Source organism: Sminthopsis crassicaudata, chromosome 1 (assembly GCF_048593235.1).
Source record: "Sminthopsis crassicaudata isolate SCR6 chromosome 1, ASM4859323v1, whole genome shotgun sequence".
Taxonomy (NCBI): domain Eukaryota; kingdom Metazoa; phylum Chordata; class Mammalia; order Dasyuromorphia; family Dasyuridae; genus Sminthopsis; species Sminthopsis crassicaudata.
The window spans coordinates 673947388-673959272 of record NC_133617.1 but is presented as its reverse complement, the minus strand read 5'-3'; the positions used below and the strand labels follow the sequence as shown (position 1 = coordinate 673959272).

At 37.6% G+C, this 11885-nt stretch overlaps 1 long non-coding RNA gene across 1 annotated transcript in view; it reads left to right on the top strand.

The window, feature by feature from the left end:
- Positions 1-11885, top strand: part of LOC141551617 (uncharacterized) — a 60607-nt gene that overhangs the window by 34213 nt on the left and 14509 nt on the right. The window lies entirely within an intron of this gene.

Genomic DNA, 11885 nt, shown 5'->3' with positions numbered 1-11885 from the left:
AGTGGCTTAGTTCCAGGTGTGTTGGGCAATCCGTGACACACACGGCCCCAGGCTTGCAGCCCAGACCCTGAGGAGGAGCTCCCCTCCCATGCAGAAGTCTCTGAGCACTCCAGATCTGGGGAGGCACTTAAATAAAGCATGTCTGTTCAGATGCACCTGTGTGCACACGGAGAATCCTTATCCTCTTGACACACACCTGTGCAGGGCCTTTGTAGAGGAGGGAAGCAGAACCTCTGTACACATCTGCGGAGGATGGTCAGCAGGTGTGCCCTAGCCTAGGCTTGCCACTGGTGCTGGGACTTTGGGTAAGGCCACATTGCCCAGCTGGGTTTTGGTTTCCTTTTCTGGAAAATGGGTATGAACAACCTTCTTGTATTTCCCTCATAGGAATGATTTCAAGGAGGAGAAGAGAGACTAGAGGAGAGAGTAGTTTTTAGCTCTGTACACATGTTTCAATATGGAGGCAGGTAGGCGACAGGAAGAGACGAATTCAAATCCTGCCTCAGATGTCTACTTTGTTGTGTGTCTTTGGGCACATCACCGAACCTGTCTCAGTTTCCCCAAATGGAAAAATGGGGATAATAACAACCATTACCTGTCAGGGTTGTTGTGAGGATCTAATGAGATATTTGTAAAGCACTTAGCACATAGTAAACACCATGCAAAAATGTCTAGCACACAGTAGGTACTATATCAATGCTTGATATGATAAGGATGATAATTTGATGGATATTGTCATCATCAGTTTGGGTACGTTCAAATCCTAGTCAGTTAATACATATTTATTAAATTCTATTAAGTAATCTGGAGGGAAGGTTCAGAATTAAGAACAGTTTGCACTGTCATCTTGTGTGACTTATCTATGTCCTCCTCCCCATAAATGCTGCCTAGGGGTGCCCCCAAGGTACTTGGGGCCTTTGTAGAGGTCTCTTGATAAGGAGTAGATACATCTGAAGCTGTCCTTTGCTTGGCGGTCTCTTCCTCTGGCTGCTTAATCAGCCCACATCCTTTCCCAATTACCCATTTGTCTGATGACATCTTTACTTCACATCTCCCTTGCAATTCTTCCTCGGTAATAACAGAAAAGTCTGTTCACACCCACCATGGACTTCACACCTCCTTTAGGTGATTCACAATCTTGATTTCTCAAAGATTTGGTATTCTGGAACTTGCAGCTATTTAGGAAGAACATAGGACCCATGAACAAGGCAACCCTGAGCTGAGATTTGAGGAAAACTAGGAATTCTAAGAGTCATACTTGAGAAGCAATTTCCTGCTTGGGGAGAGAGCTGCTGCAGACCATTGAGATGGGAGATGGAGAACTGTATGCAAGAAACAACAAGAAAGTCAGTTTGGCTAGACCTTGGAGTTCTGGGTATGCACATTAAAGTTGAAAAATATGTTTGGGGAAGGTTATGTAAATGGTTTTGAATGCCAGAAGAGTGTGTTAGCTAATCTTGGAAAAAGAAGAGAACCATTGGAGTTTGTTGTTGAGGAGTGACATGATCATATCTGCACTTTAGGAAATCACTTTTACATATCAGTGGAGAGTAGCTTGGAAGGAGGAGAACCTGAGGCAGACAGACCATTGGAAAAGTTATGGAAACAGTCTGGGTCACTGTGGATAAGGACCTGAACTCCCTCCCTCCCTCTCTTCCTTCCTTCCTTCCTTCCTTCCTTCCTTCCTTCCTTCCTTCCTTCCTTCCTTCCTTCCTTCCTTCCTTCCTTCCTTCTTTCCTTCCTTCTTTCCTTCCTTCCTTCCTTCCTTTCTTCCTTCCTCCTTTCCTTTTTTCTTTCTTCCTTCTTTCTTTCCTCCCTCCCTTTCTCCCTCTTTCCTCCCTCCTTTTCTTGATACAAGAAAGGCAAAAAGATCTTTGTCTCTGTCTCTCTCTTTCCTATGCCTAAATGCATGTGTCTTTGCCTCTCTCTGTACAGTTAGATTACATGGGTATGCATGTGCAGGAGCCCCTATGCGTCACTGCTCAGGGTTGTCAGGCAGCTCCTTCCCATACAAATCCCCTGTTTTCCCAGGGAAAAGGTGAGAGTCAGCGTCAATGCTGCCTCCACAAGGTCAATTCCTTGGACAAAGCCTAGGCTGATGATGAATTGGGAGCTGGGATTGGCCTTGGCTCAAACAACCTCCTTTTGCCTCTCACCCTCCCAGAATCATACAGTTCTAGGACTAGGTGAGTCAGGAAGTCATAAGGAGTAAGTACAGACTTTTGGGAAACACCAGAGCTGAGGAGAAATCCATTATGTGTGACCACAGCAGAGACCTGGAAACTGAAAGTGAAATGCTAGGCGTAAGATTCTAGCCCCTCTCAAACAAATCTCAGTAAGAAAGAGACTTCATTGAGATGAGAGAAAGAGACTTCATTGAGATGAGACCTAGAATGGTACTTGGGCTCTGCATCATTAGAATTCAGGGATTCTTAAAATTTTGGGGGTTACAAATCCTTTTAATGGTCTGTGGAAACCTGTTGGACCCCTTCTCAGAGTGATTTTTTAAAAAAATTCATAAGTAAAGGAAATGTTAACTTTCAATTAGTGGTTAGTTAAATATGTATATTTAACTATATATTTTTTTAAAAATCTGTCCAGAATCCATGGTTAATTCTTAATCTCATAGTTTTCACATTGTGTTCCTCATAACTCTCACTCCCATCCCCAGCCCCCAGAACGATGTAGGCCTGGGTTTATTATTCCTATTTGACAAATAGAGAAGCTGAGGTTCAGGAGGGGGTCAAGGACTTGTTTAAGGTAATATAGATGTCAATGAGTGAGCAGGGACTAGGTAGAACCTAGGCCTCCAACCTAGGCCTTTAAGCCTTGAAACAATCAACCAGACAATACATCAAGCCCTCCTCTACAGCAATTGTTGATTCTTAAGGTGTAAATGCTCGCACTGAAAACTGAATAATCATTTCTCAAGAGTGGGTTCCAATGGCTCCAGAACACCCCTGTTTGGAGGAGGTCCCCACGGCCACTTGGTCTAAATTATACCTGAATAAAGATCTTCTTTGCAACTCTTGAACAAATGTTCATCCGGCTCTTGCTTAAAGATGGCTAGTAGGGTGACCTGAGGCTGACCATTCCACTTTTAGAAAACTCTACTCAGGGTTCTTCACTTGGGGTCTATGAACTTGTTAATTTCAATAGTTTGACAACTGTATGTCCATACAATTGGGCTTTGTTTCGTGCAGTTAAATCCCTTCTTCCAAGATGCTCTAGTCCAACTCATTGAGGTGAGTCTTGGAGTTGAAGGGAAGCAGAATTAGCTAAGATGAGCATCCCTGGGTGTGTGTGTGTGTGTTTGAGATAGAATGGAAACTGAGGGTTCAAAGTAGAGCAGGGTTTGTGTAAAGTGTGTAAATACTGAGGTTGTTAGCAAGGAGGCGGAACCAAGAAATCTGTATCAAGGATGTAGATATAGTGGACTGAATTATAAAGGAGAGAAGGAGAATCTGAACACAGCCTCAGGGAACAGAGATATCTTAATCCCTTGTCCTGATCCTCTTTTTATTTTATTTTGTATTTTAAAATAGCATTTTATTTTCCCAATACATATATAGTTTTCAACATTCATTTTTAATTTTTTATTATTTTTATAGCTTTTTATTTACAAGATATATGCATGGGTAACTTTTCAGCATTGACAGTTGCAAAATCTTGTTGTTCCAACTTTTCCCCTCCTTTCCCCCACCCCCTCCCCCAGATGGCAGTCAACATTCATTTTTTATAAGACTTTTTCTCCCTTCCTCCCTTACCTCTCCCCTCCCCAAGACTGCAAGAAATCTGATATAGGTTAAATATGTGCAATCCTTTTAAGCATATTTACATATTTCCAAACCTCTTTGTCAAGTGGTATGAGAGAAGGAGCAGCCAGTTTTGAAGAAGGTGCCAAAAAATGTCACCTGGAGAAAGCTATACTTCAGTCAACATCAGAAGACTTCAGAGGTTATTTCATCCAGTTTCTTCATTTTACAGATGAGGAAACAGGCCAAGAGAAATGAAGTTACTTGCCTAAGGTCATATAGATAGCAGATATTAGATTGAACTCTAATGAGCTTTCTACAGAACCTCTAAATTGAAATTTAGTGATCTTCGTATTGCATCATCATGAAAGTATCTCAGAGGTATCTGATAGCAGAAGAGGATGGTAGCTGGGGACATCTAGGACCAAGTTTACTAAGTGAAGCGGTGGCCGCTGAGATCAATGGCATACCACCATTACTGCTCCTCTTGCAAGCTGATCTCATACTAGTTTCCTGATCTCAGGGGTCTTCTGTGAGGGACCTGGGATTAGACAGCTCATGAGGAAAGGATGGAGAGTCTACCTGCCCCAAAAGGAAGATGCTGGGGGAGATGCATGTGATATCTACAGGACTCGGAGGTTGGGCTGCCAGGCTGTGAGAGGGCAAGGGAAAGCATGTAAAGAGTATCTGGGGTAACCTAGTACTCCTGTGTCCTGGGCAGGGCCGGTTCAAGTTGGATCCTGGAATAAAATGAGAAGTGGGAGGGCCTTTCAGCAATGCAAAGGAAGATTTAACTATCCATAGCACAAGGATAGTTACCAAGGAAAGGCACCAAAACACTTCAAGTGGATTTAACTGAGCAAATCTCCCCTGCCTGAATTTTCCATCCTTTCCCAAAACAAAGCAAAGTTTTGGAGAAAATTCTTGCAGTCCCTTGTGCCATTTTTTGTACTTATGTGATGAGCCTTTAGTCCCTTGAGCCAGACAAGTCTTGAAGATAATTTCAATACCTTAAAGGAAAACCTAGTCTAATTATTATAGGGGCAGGGGTTGGGATATTTTTACTATTGCATCCTACACTTTGCTATGTGAGGCACAGTCTCTCTGACAGTTCTGATTGATAGGAAGTGCTTTTTTCTCTCTAATATAAATCTACTTTTCTATATTTTCCATGCATTACTTCTCATTCCAGCAAATGGCCCTAAGCAGAACCAGTTTGATCCCTCTTTCTCACACCATCCAGCCCTTAAAAATAACTATCATGATCCCACTATCACTTAGCTTGTCCTGCCTGATGATATTCAATTTCTTTAGTTGCTCCTCATGTCATAATATTTCATCATTTTCTGTTCTTGTTTGGAAACTCACTGATGAACAACTTTTCCAAAATGTGGTTCTCAGAAGTGAATACAGCATTTCAGCAGTGATCTAACCAGGGCAGCTACAGTAGACCTAGAAACCTTTTTGGGCTGTGATGTCTTTGCTGCTTCTTTTAATATAGCTTCAGATCACATGACCCTTTTTGCTCGCCATTTCACACTGCTGACTCAGATTGAATTTGAGGTTCCAGATCTTTTTTTTCAGACAAACTGCTATTTAACCATGCCTCTGTCATCTTCCATTTATAGAGGTGATTTTTTTAAAAATCCAGATGTGAGACTTCATAATCATGTTTATTAAATTTTATCTTATTAGATCAAATGTAGACTTCTAAACTGTCCTATCTTTTTGGACCCTGACTCTCTTCCTGACTCAACAAACTTCTCCTATATCTGGGTCATATTTGATAAATCATCTAATCCCTTATCACACGTTATTTACAAAGCCATTATATAACGAGGGTCAAAGACTATGAACTGCCAGCTCCCTAGGTCACTCCACTTGAAACCTGCTTCCAAGCTGACATAAAATCATTAATGGTAACTCTGGATTTAGCAGTTCCATCAGTTTTGAATACATCTGTCTTTTATATACTATCTTTTAGTTCATAGCTTTACCTCTTACTGACAAGAATTGTATGGGAGTCCTTTGTAAAATGCTTTACTAAGAGTTTTATGGGGATCTAAAAAGGTTTTTACAGAATTACATGAGGAAATAATGCAAAATAACAACAAAAACTCCCATGCTTTTATTCCATGCATTGACTCTCAAGGCAACCTTTGTGGCTAAAATGGAAGTAAACTCAACTGATAAAAGATTGGCTTTCAAGGTTCTGTTTAGGCCCATTTTCTGAAATGAGTAATAATGCATGGAAGATATAGAAAGGCAGATTTAATTAAAGAAAAACTTCCTACCAAAATCACATTCTCACGAAGCAATGAAAACTATATTGCAGATACCACAGATTGCTGTTATTGTATACGATGTTCTCCTGCTTCTGCCCGCTTCACTTTGCATCATTTCATATGTATTCTCAAGTGTTTCTGAAACCATCCTGCTTGTCATTTCTTATAGCACAATAGTATTGTGTCACAATTACATATCAAACTTGTTTAGCCATTCCCCAGTTGATGAGCATCCCTTCAATTTCCAAGGGAGAAATGTTAAAGTTGGTCCTGAATTTAAGAGCTTCATAATAGAAGCGGGATTGGGGGCAAAGGCAGAATCAGAATCCTTAACTGAAATGCCCAAGCAAATCTCAGATTGCCTAAGAGAACAGGTATTATTGTGGCTCTAAAAAGAGACACCACATTGAGGAGGTGGAGAGTTGGAATGCGGCCCAGGAATACAGCTACCCTTTCTGGACCCTGTCTTCCAAATGTTCCAGGGGAGTCACCCAAGCTTGGACTTTGAACAAATTGTTCTTCACCTGTCTCCCTGCCTCTGAGGTCACTGCAGTACACCCGATAAACCCTAACAACCCCTGATGAACTTCACTGAACTTGAGAGGGAACATTTGGAAGATAGTACTCAAACAATACTGAGCCAGCTCTGAGTATTTCAGTATCCTGAGCTTTATTCAATTCTTTTTTCAGTAATGAAGCCACAAGTTGAGAGCATTGAATAAGGCACTAAAACAAGTAGGGATTTCCTCTACCCCTTCTCCCCATGACTCATAAGTGTTTTGGTTTGGATTTCTCATCCTTTTCTTTGGATAGGATCACTGTTCTTGTAGGGATAGGATGGACAGTAACTGCTCCTCTTAAGAGCCCTAAGAGCTAAGAATCCCACTCTAGGATGGATATCCTAGATGGGCTCTGAAGTCTCAAGTTTTCTGCTCCATTTGACTGAGGGCTGGTCTGCAAAACCCACAGGATGAAGCAAAGTGGTCAGAACCAGAGGGAAATTCTACATGACAGTTAGCTCTGAGACCTTGGGTAGAAAATCTCTTTCCTTCTCTGGGCCTCATCTGTTCAATTTATAGTATAAAGTTCATTCCAGAGATGGGGAATATTGTGTGTTTTATCAACTCTGGTCAATGTGTTGGCTAGTTTTGCTGAACTGATATATTTTTTCTCTTTAAAATTTTTAATATTTTATTTTTTCTATTATATATAAAGATAATTTTTTTCAATTTTTATTTAAAGTTCTAAGTTTCAAATGCTATCTCTCCTTCCCTCTCTTCCCTCTCCTTTAGACAGTAAGCAAATACAGGTGATACATGTGCAATTATATAAAACATTATCATATTAGTTACTAATTACCTGTAACTGTAACTGTATTAATTATACAGTGATATAAGACTTGAACAAAAGAAAAAAAATGAAAAAAAGTAAAAACGAGTATGCTTCACCCTGTATTCAATCAATATTAGTTCTTTTTCTGGAGGTAGATAGTATGCTTTATCATTAATTCTTTAGGATTGTCTTGGGTCATTGTATTTCTTAGTATAGTTAAGTCATTCACAATTCCTCATCGAACAATATTGTTATTACCATGTACAATGTTCTCTTGGTTGTGTTCACTTCACTATGCATCAGTTCATCTAAGTCTTTCCATGTTTTTTTGAAATCATTCTGCTTGTTATTTCTTATAGCATAATAATATTCCATTATAATGATATTCCCCAGTTGACTTCAATTTCTAGTTCTCTGCCACCAAAAAAGAGTTGCTATAAATATTTGTGTAAATTTTGTACAAATGGATCCTTTCCTCTTTGAATAGTAAATAAAATTTTGAGTTCCAAAATTTCTTCTTCCCCTCTTCTTTCCCTAAGATGGCAAGATATAGATTATGTATGCATATATACACATATGCAATTATGAAAATTTTCTCTCTCTTTTAAGAAATCTTTTTTACCCTCTCTTGGTAGTGGGGTATGGAGAAGTATATTTGAGAATTATTGTGATTTAAAATAAAAGACATCAATAAAATTAAAAGAGAAAGGATAAAAAAGTTAGACTCAATGATCTCTAATTCTGATTGATGTTCTTTTTTAAAAAAAATTTAATATTTGACAATTATTTATTCAACTCAAAATCTCACAATAGGCTTTTGAGAAGGGAGGAAAATACCTTTTAGCTCAGCCAAAGTCCATTCTCTTGTAAGCTTGTACTAAGAAGTCCTTTGCCCCTGTAACAAGACAAGACTTTCTTTTGATTATGTTTCTTTCCCTCTATGCTTGTCTGCCACCAGTAACTGTCCCCAGCAATTCTATTTCTGAAGAGGTCGAGAAAATCTGACCATGACGACTAGTCAGGCATCCTACCTGGCTGGGCTGACCTCTATTCTGAGGTAGAATAAGAGATGGACTAAACCTTCTATGGTCTTGTCTACCCCATAAACCTGGGAGAAAGGACTTCATAGGTTATAGAGGGAGGGTGTCCCTTTTTGGAAAAGGTTGATGTCATAAATGTTATAATCAGGGTCACTCACTGGAGTCTTTTTTGGGAGGGGAGTTTGGTTTTTTTAAATGTAAACTATGAAAGGTCTTAAATTACAGGCAAAGGGTCCTATTGACAGTAGGAAGACAATGAGAGAATTTTTTTTAATATTTTTCCCTCAAGATATTTTTATTTCATTACTATTTCTCATTTATATGTACAAATTTTGAATTCTGAATTCTTTCCTTTCCACTCTCCCATTTCTTTTCCTTGAGAAGACAACATGATATAGATTATACATGTGAAATCATGCAAAATATATTCATATTAGCCATGTTGTGAAGGAAAATAGAGCAAAAAGAAAAAAAAAAGGAAAAAGACTTAAATCTGTATTCAGATTACTTAGTTCTTTCTCTAATGATGGATAACATTTTTCATCTTAAATTCTTCAGAATTGTCTTGGATTATTGTATCGATCAGAACAACCAAATCATTTACAATTGATTATTGTACAATATTGCTGTTATTGTATACTATGTTATCCTAGTTCTGCCCACTTCACTTTGTATCAGTTCATATCTCTTCCCAAGTTTTTCTGAAACCATCCTGCTTGTCATTTCTTATAGCACAATAGCATTGCATCACAATCATATACCACAACTTGTTTAGCCATTTCCCAATTGATGAGCAATCCCTCAATTTCCAATTCATTGCCACTATCAAAAGAACAGCTATTAATGTTTTTGTACAAATTTTTCCTTTTCCTTTAATCACTTTGGAATATGGACCTGGTGGTGGTATGGCTGGGCGAAAGAGTTTATAGAGTTTTATACCCCTTTTGGGTATAGTTCCAAATTGTTCACCAGACTGTTTAGATCAATTCACAACTTGAGCATTAATGTTCCAATTTTTCATATTTCCTCAAACATTTGTCATTTTCCTTTTCTGTCATAGTAGCCAATGTGAAAGGTATGAGCTGGTACCTAAAGATAATTTTAATTTGCATTTCTGTAATCAATAGATTTAGAGCATTATCCTCCTATATGACTGTAAATAACTTTGATTTCTTTTGGAATTTGCCTGTTCATGTACTTTGAACATTTATCAATTGGGGAATGACTCATATTCTTTCTTTCTTTTTTTTTTTTTTTTTTTACTTCATTTCAATTTTGATCACCACTTTCATATGTATACTGCTTTTTATTCTGTTTAAATGATTTTTACAGCTCACATCATTTGTTTGCAATTAAACATTTCAGATTTTCCTCTCTAAATATAATGACAAGAAATTACAGTGAACTAAACTCTGATCCTAAAATAGTTATTTGGATTTTGACTAAAAATATTTCTGCAGCCTGAGAATCCTTATAAGTATACATTTTATTGGAAACTCTGCTATCTAATCTGGCATTTGAAAGTATGTAAAGATATATTTTGAAATATCAAAAGTGTATTTTTTTCATATGTGGGACAATGTGTTAGGTGGTTTTGGTGCTATAAAGAGTTGAGTACAAGATATTCCTAATAGATATTGTCTATGTGACCCTAAGAAAAATGGCTTAATGCCAAGATACAAGAGGAAACTCCTTCAGAATATAAATTACAGAGCAATGACCAAAACACATTCATATACTGCAATCCTAACTTCAATTAAGAAATTGTACATTTCTATTTGCATTTCCTTAGAATTAAATAAGTGCTTGTTTCTGAAATAAATGTTGGAAATTAGGTTTTGTTTCCTGCTATTTAATATGCATTTCTTTTTATTTTAATTTTTATTAATAGTTTTTATTTACCAGATATATGCATGGGTAATTTTATAACATTGACAACTGCCAAACCTTTTGTTCTAATCCCCCCCCCCCAGATGGTAGGTTGATCTATACATGTTAAATATGTTAAAGTATAAATTAAATACAATACATGTATACATATGACTCATATTCTTATAAATTTGATACATTTCTCTATATATTTGAGAAATGAGTTTGTACTTCTTGTAAAATCTCCCCCCCCCCCCCAGTTTCCTGCTTTCCTTCTAATCTTGGCTGTACTGGTTTTGTTTGTGCAAGCCCTTTTTAATTTAATGCATCTGTTTTACATCCTTTTACACTCCTATCTCGTTTCTTCACAAATTCTTCTCTTATCATAGATCTGACAGATAAAATATTACATACTCCCCTAATTTGTTTATATCATCCTTTATGTCTAAATCATATACTCATTATGACCTTATCTTGGTATACAGTGTGAGATGTTAGTCTATACCTAGTTTCCATCAAATGGCTTTTTAGTTTTTCCAGCATATTTTGTCAAATAGTGAATTCTTGACCCAGAAGCTTGAAACGTTGGGTTTATTCAACACTAAATTACTACAATCATTTGTTATTGTGTATTAGGTACCTATTCTATTTCACTAATCCACCAATCTGTTTCTTGGTCTGTTTCAGATTGTGTTGATAATTAGACTGTTTTGTAATATAATTTGAGATCTAGTACTGCTAGGCCACCTTTCTTCACAATTTTTTTTTCCATCAGCTATCTTGATATCTTTGATCTGTTCTTTTTCCAGATGAACTTTAGTAATATTTTTGGTAGTTTGATTAGTATGGCACTTTATGAGTAAATTGATTTTTAGTAGAATTGTCATTTTTATTATATTGGCTCAGCCTACCTATGAATAATGACTATTTCTCCATTTGTTCAGATGTGACTTTATTTGTGTAAAAAATATTTTGTAATTGTGTTAGAATAGAACTGCAACTTGTCTCTGGGCCAGAAGTTTTGAGGTCAGTGCCTTATTCCAAATCAGGGCAGGACTCCAGGTTCCCTGAGATTTTGAGGACATTTTAAACCACATTCATTTCCCAATATACATCTTGGCACCCAGATCCCCACTTAGTTTGGAATAGTCACAAGATGAAAAGCCTTGTTTTTTGGTCTTCTTCCTGGTCACCCCACATCACTCTAGATTCTTAGAACTGTCCCCTAGTCCTGCCAGTTCTGTTACTCTTAGCTTCTGTTAGAAAGCATCTGACGTCCACCTTCTCAGCAAAGCCTCCTCTACCCTGAGTGTCCAGCTCCCTAGAAATCTCTTCTCTCTGAATTCCTGAAGAATTATTGTGGGTATCCCAGTTTGGAAATCTGTCTTCTGTAGTTGTGTATGTGTGCACATATGTGTGTGTTGGTGCCCTCATGGGGTATTTTCCATGTCTGTGACTCATTTTGAGTACTTATTTTAAATTTAACAAACAAGAATTAAAAACAAACTTGAATTTTTTTTTGCACTTAATAGTATTTTTCCCAATTACATATAAAGATAGTTTCCAACATTCATTTTTGCAAGAATTGAGTTCCAAATTTTTCT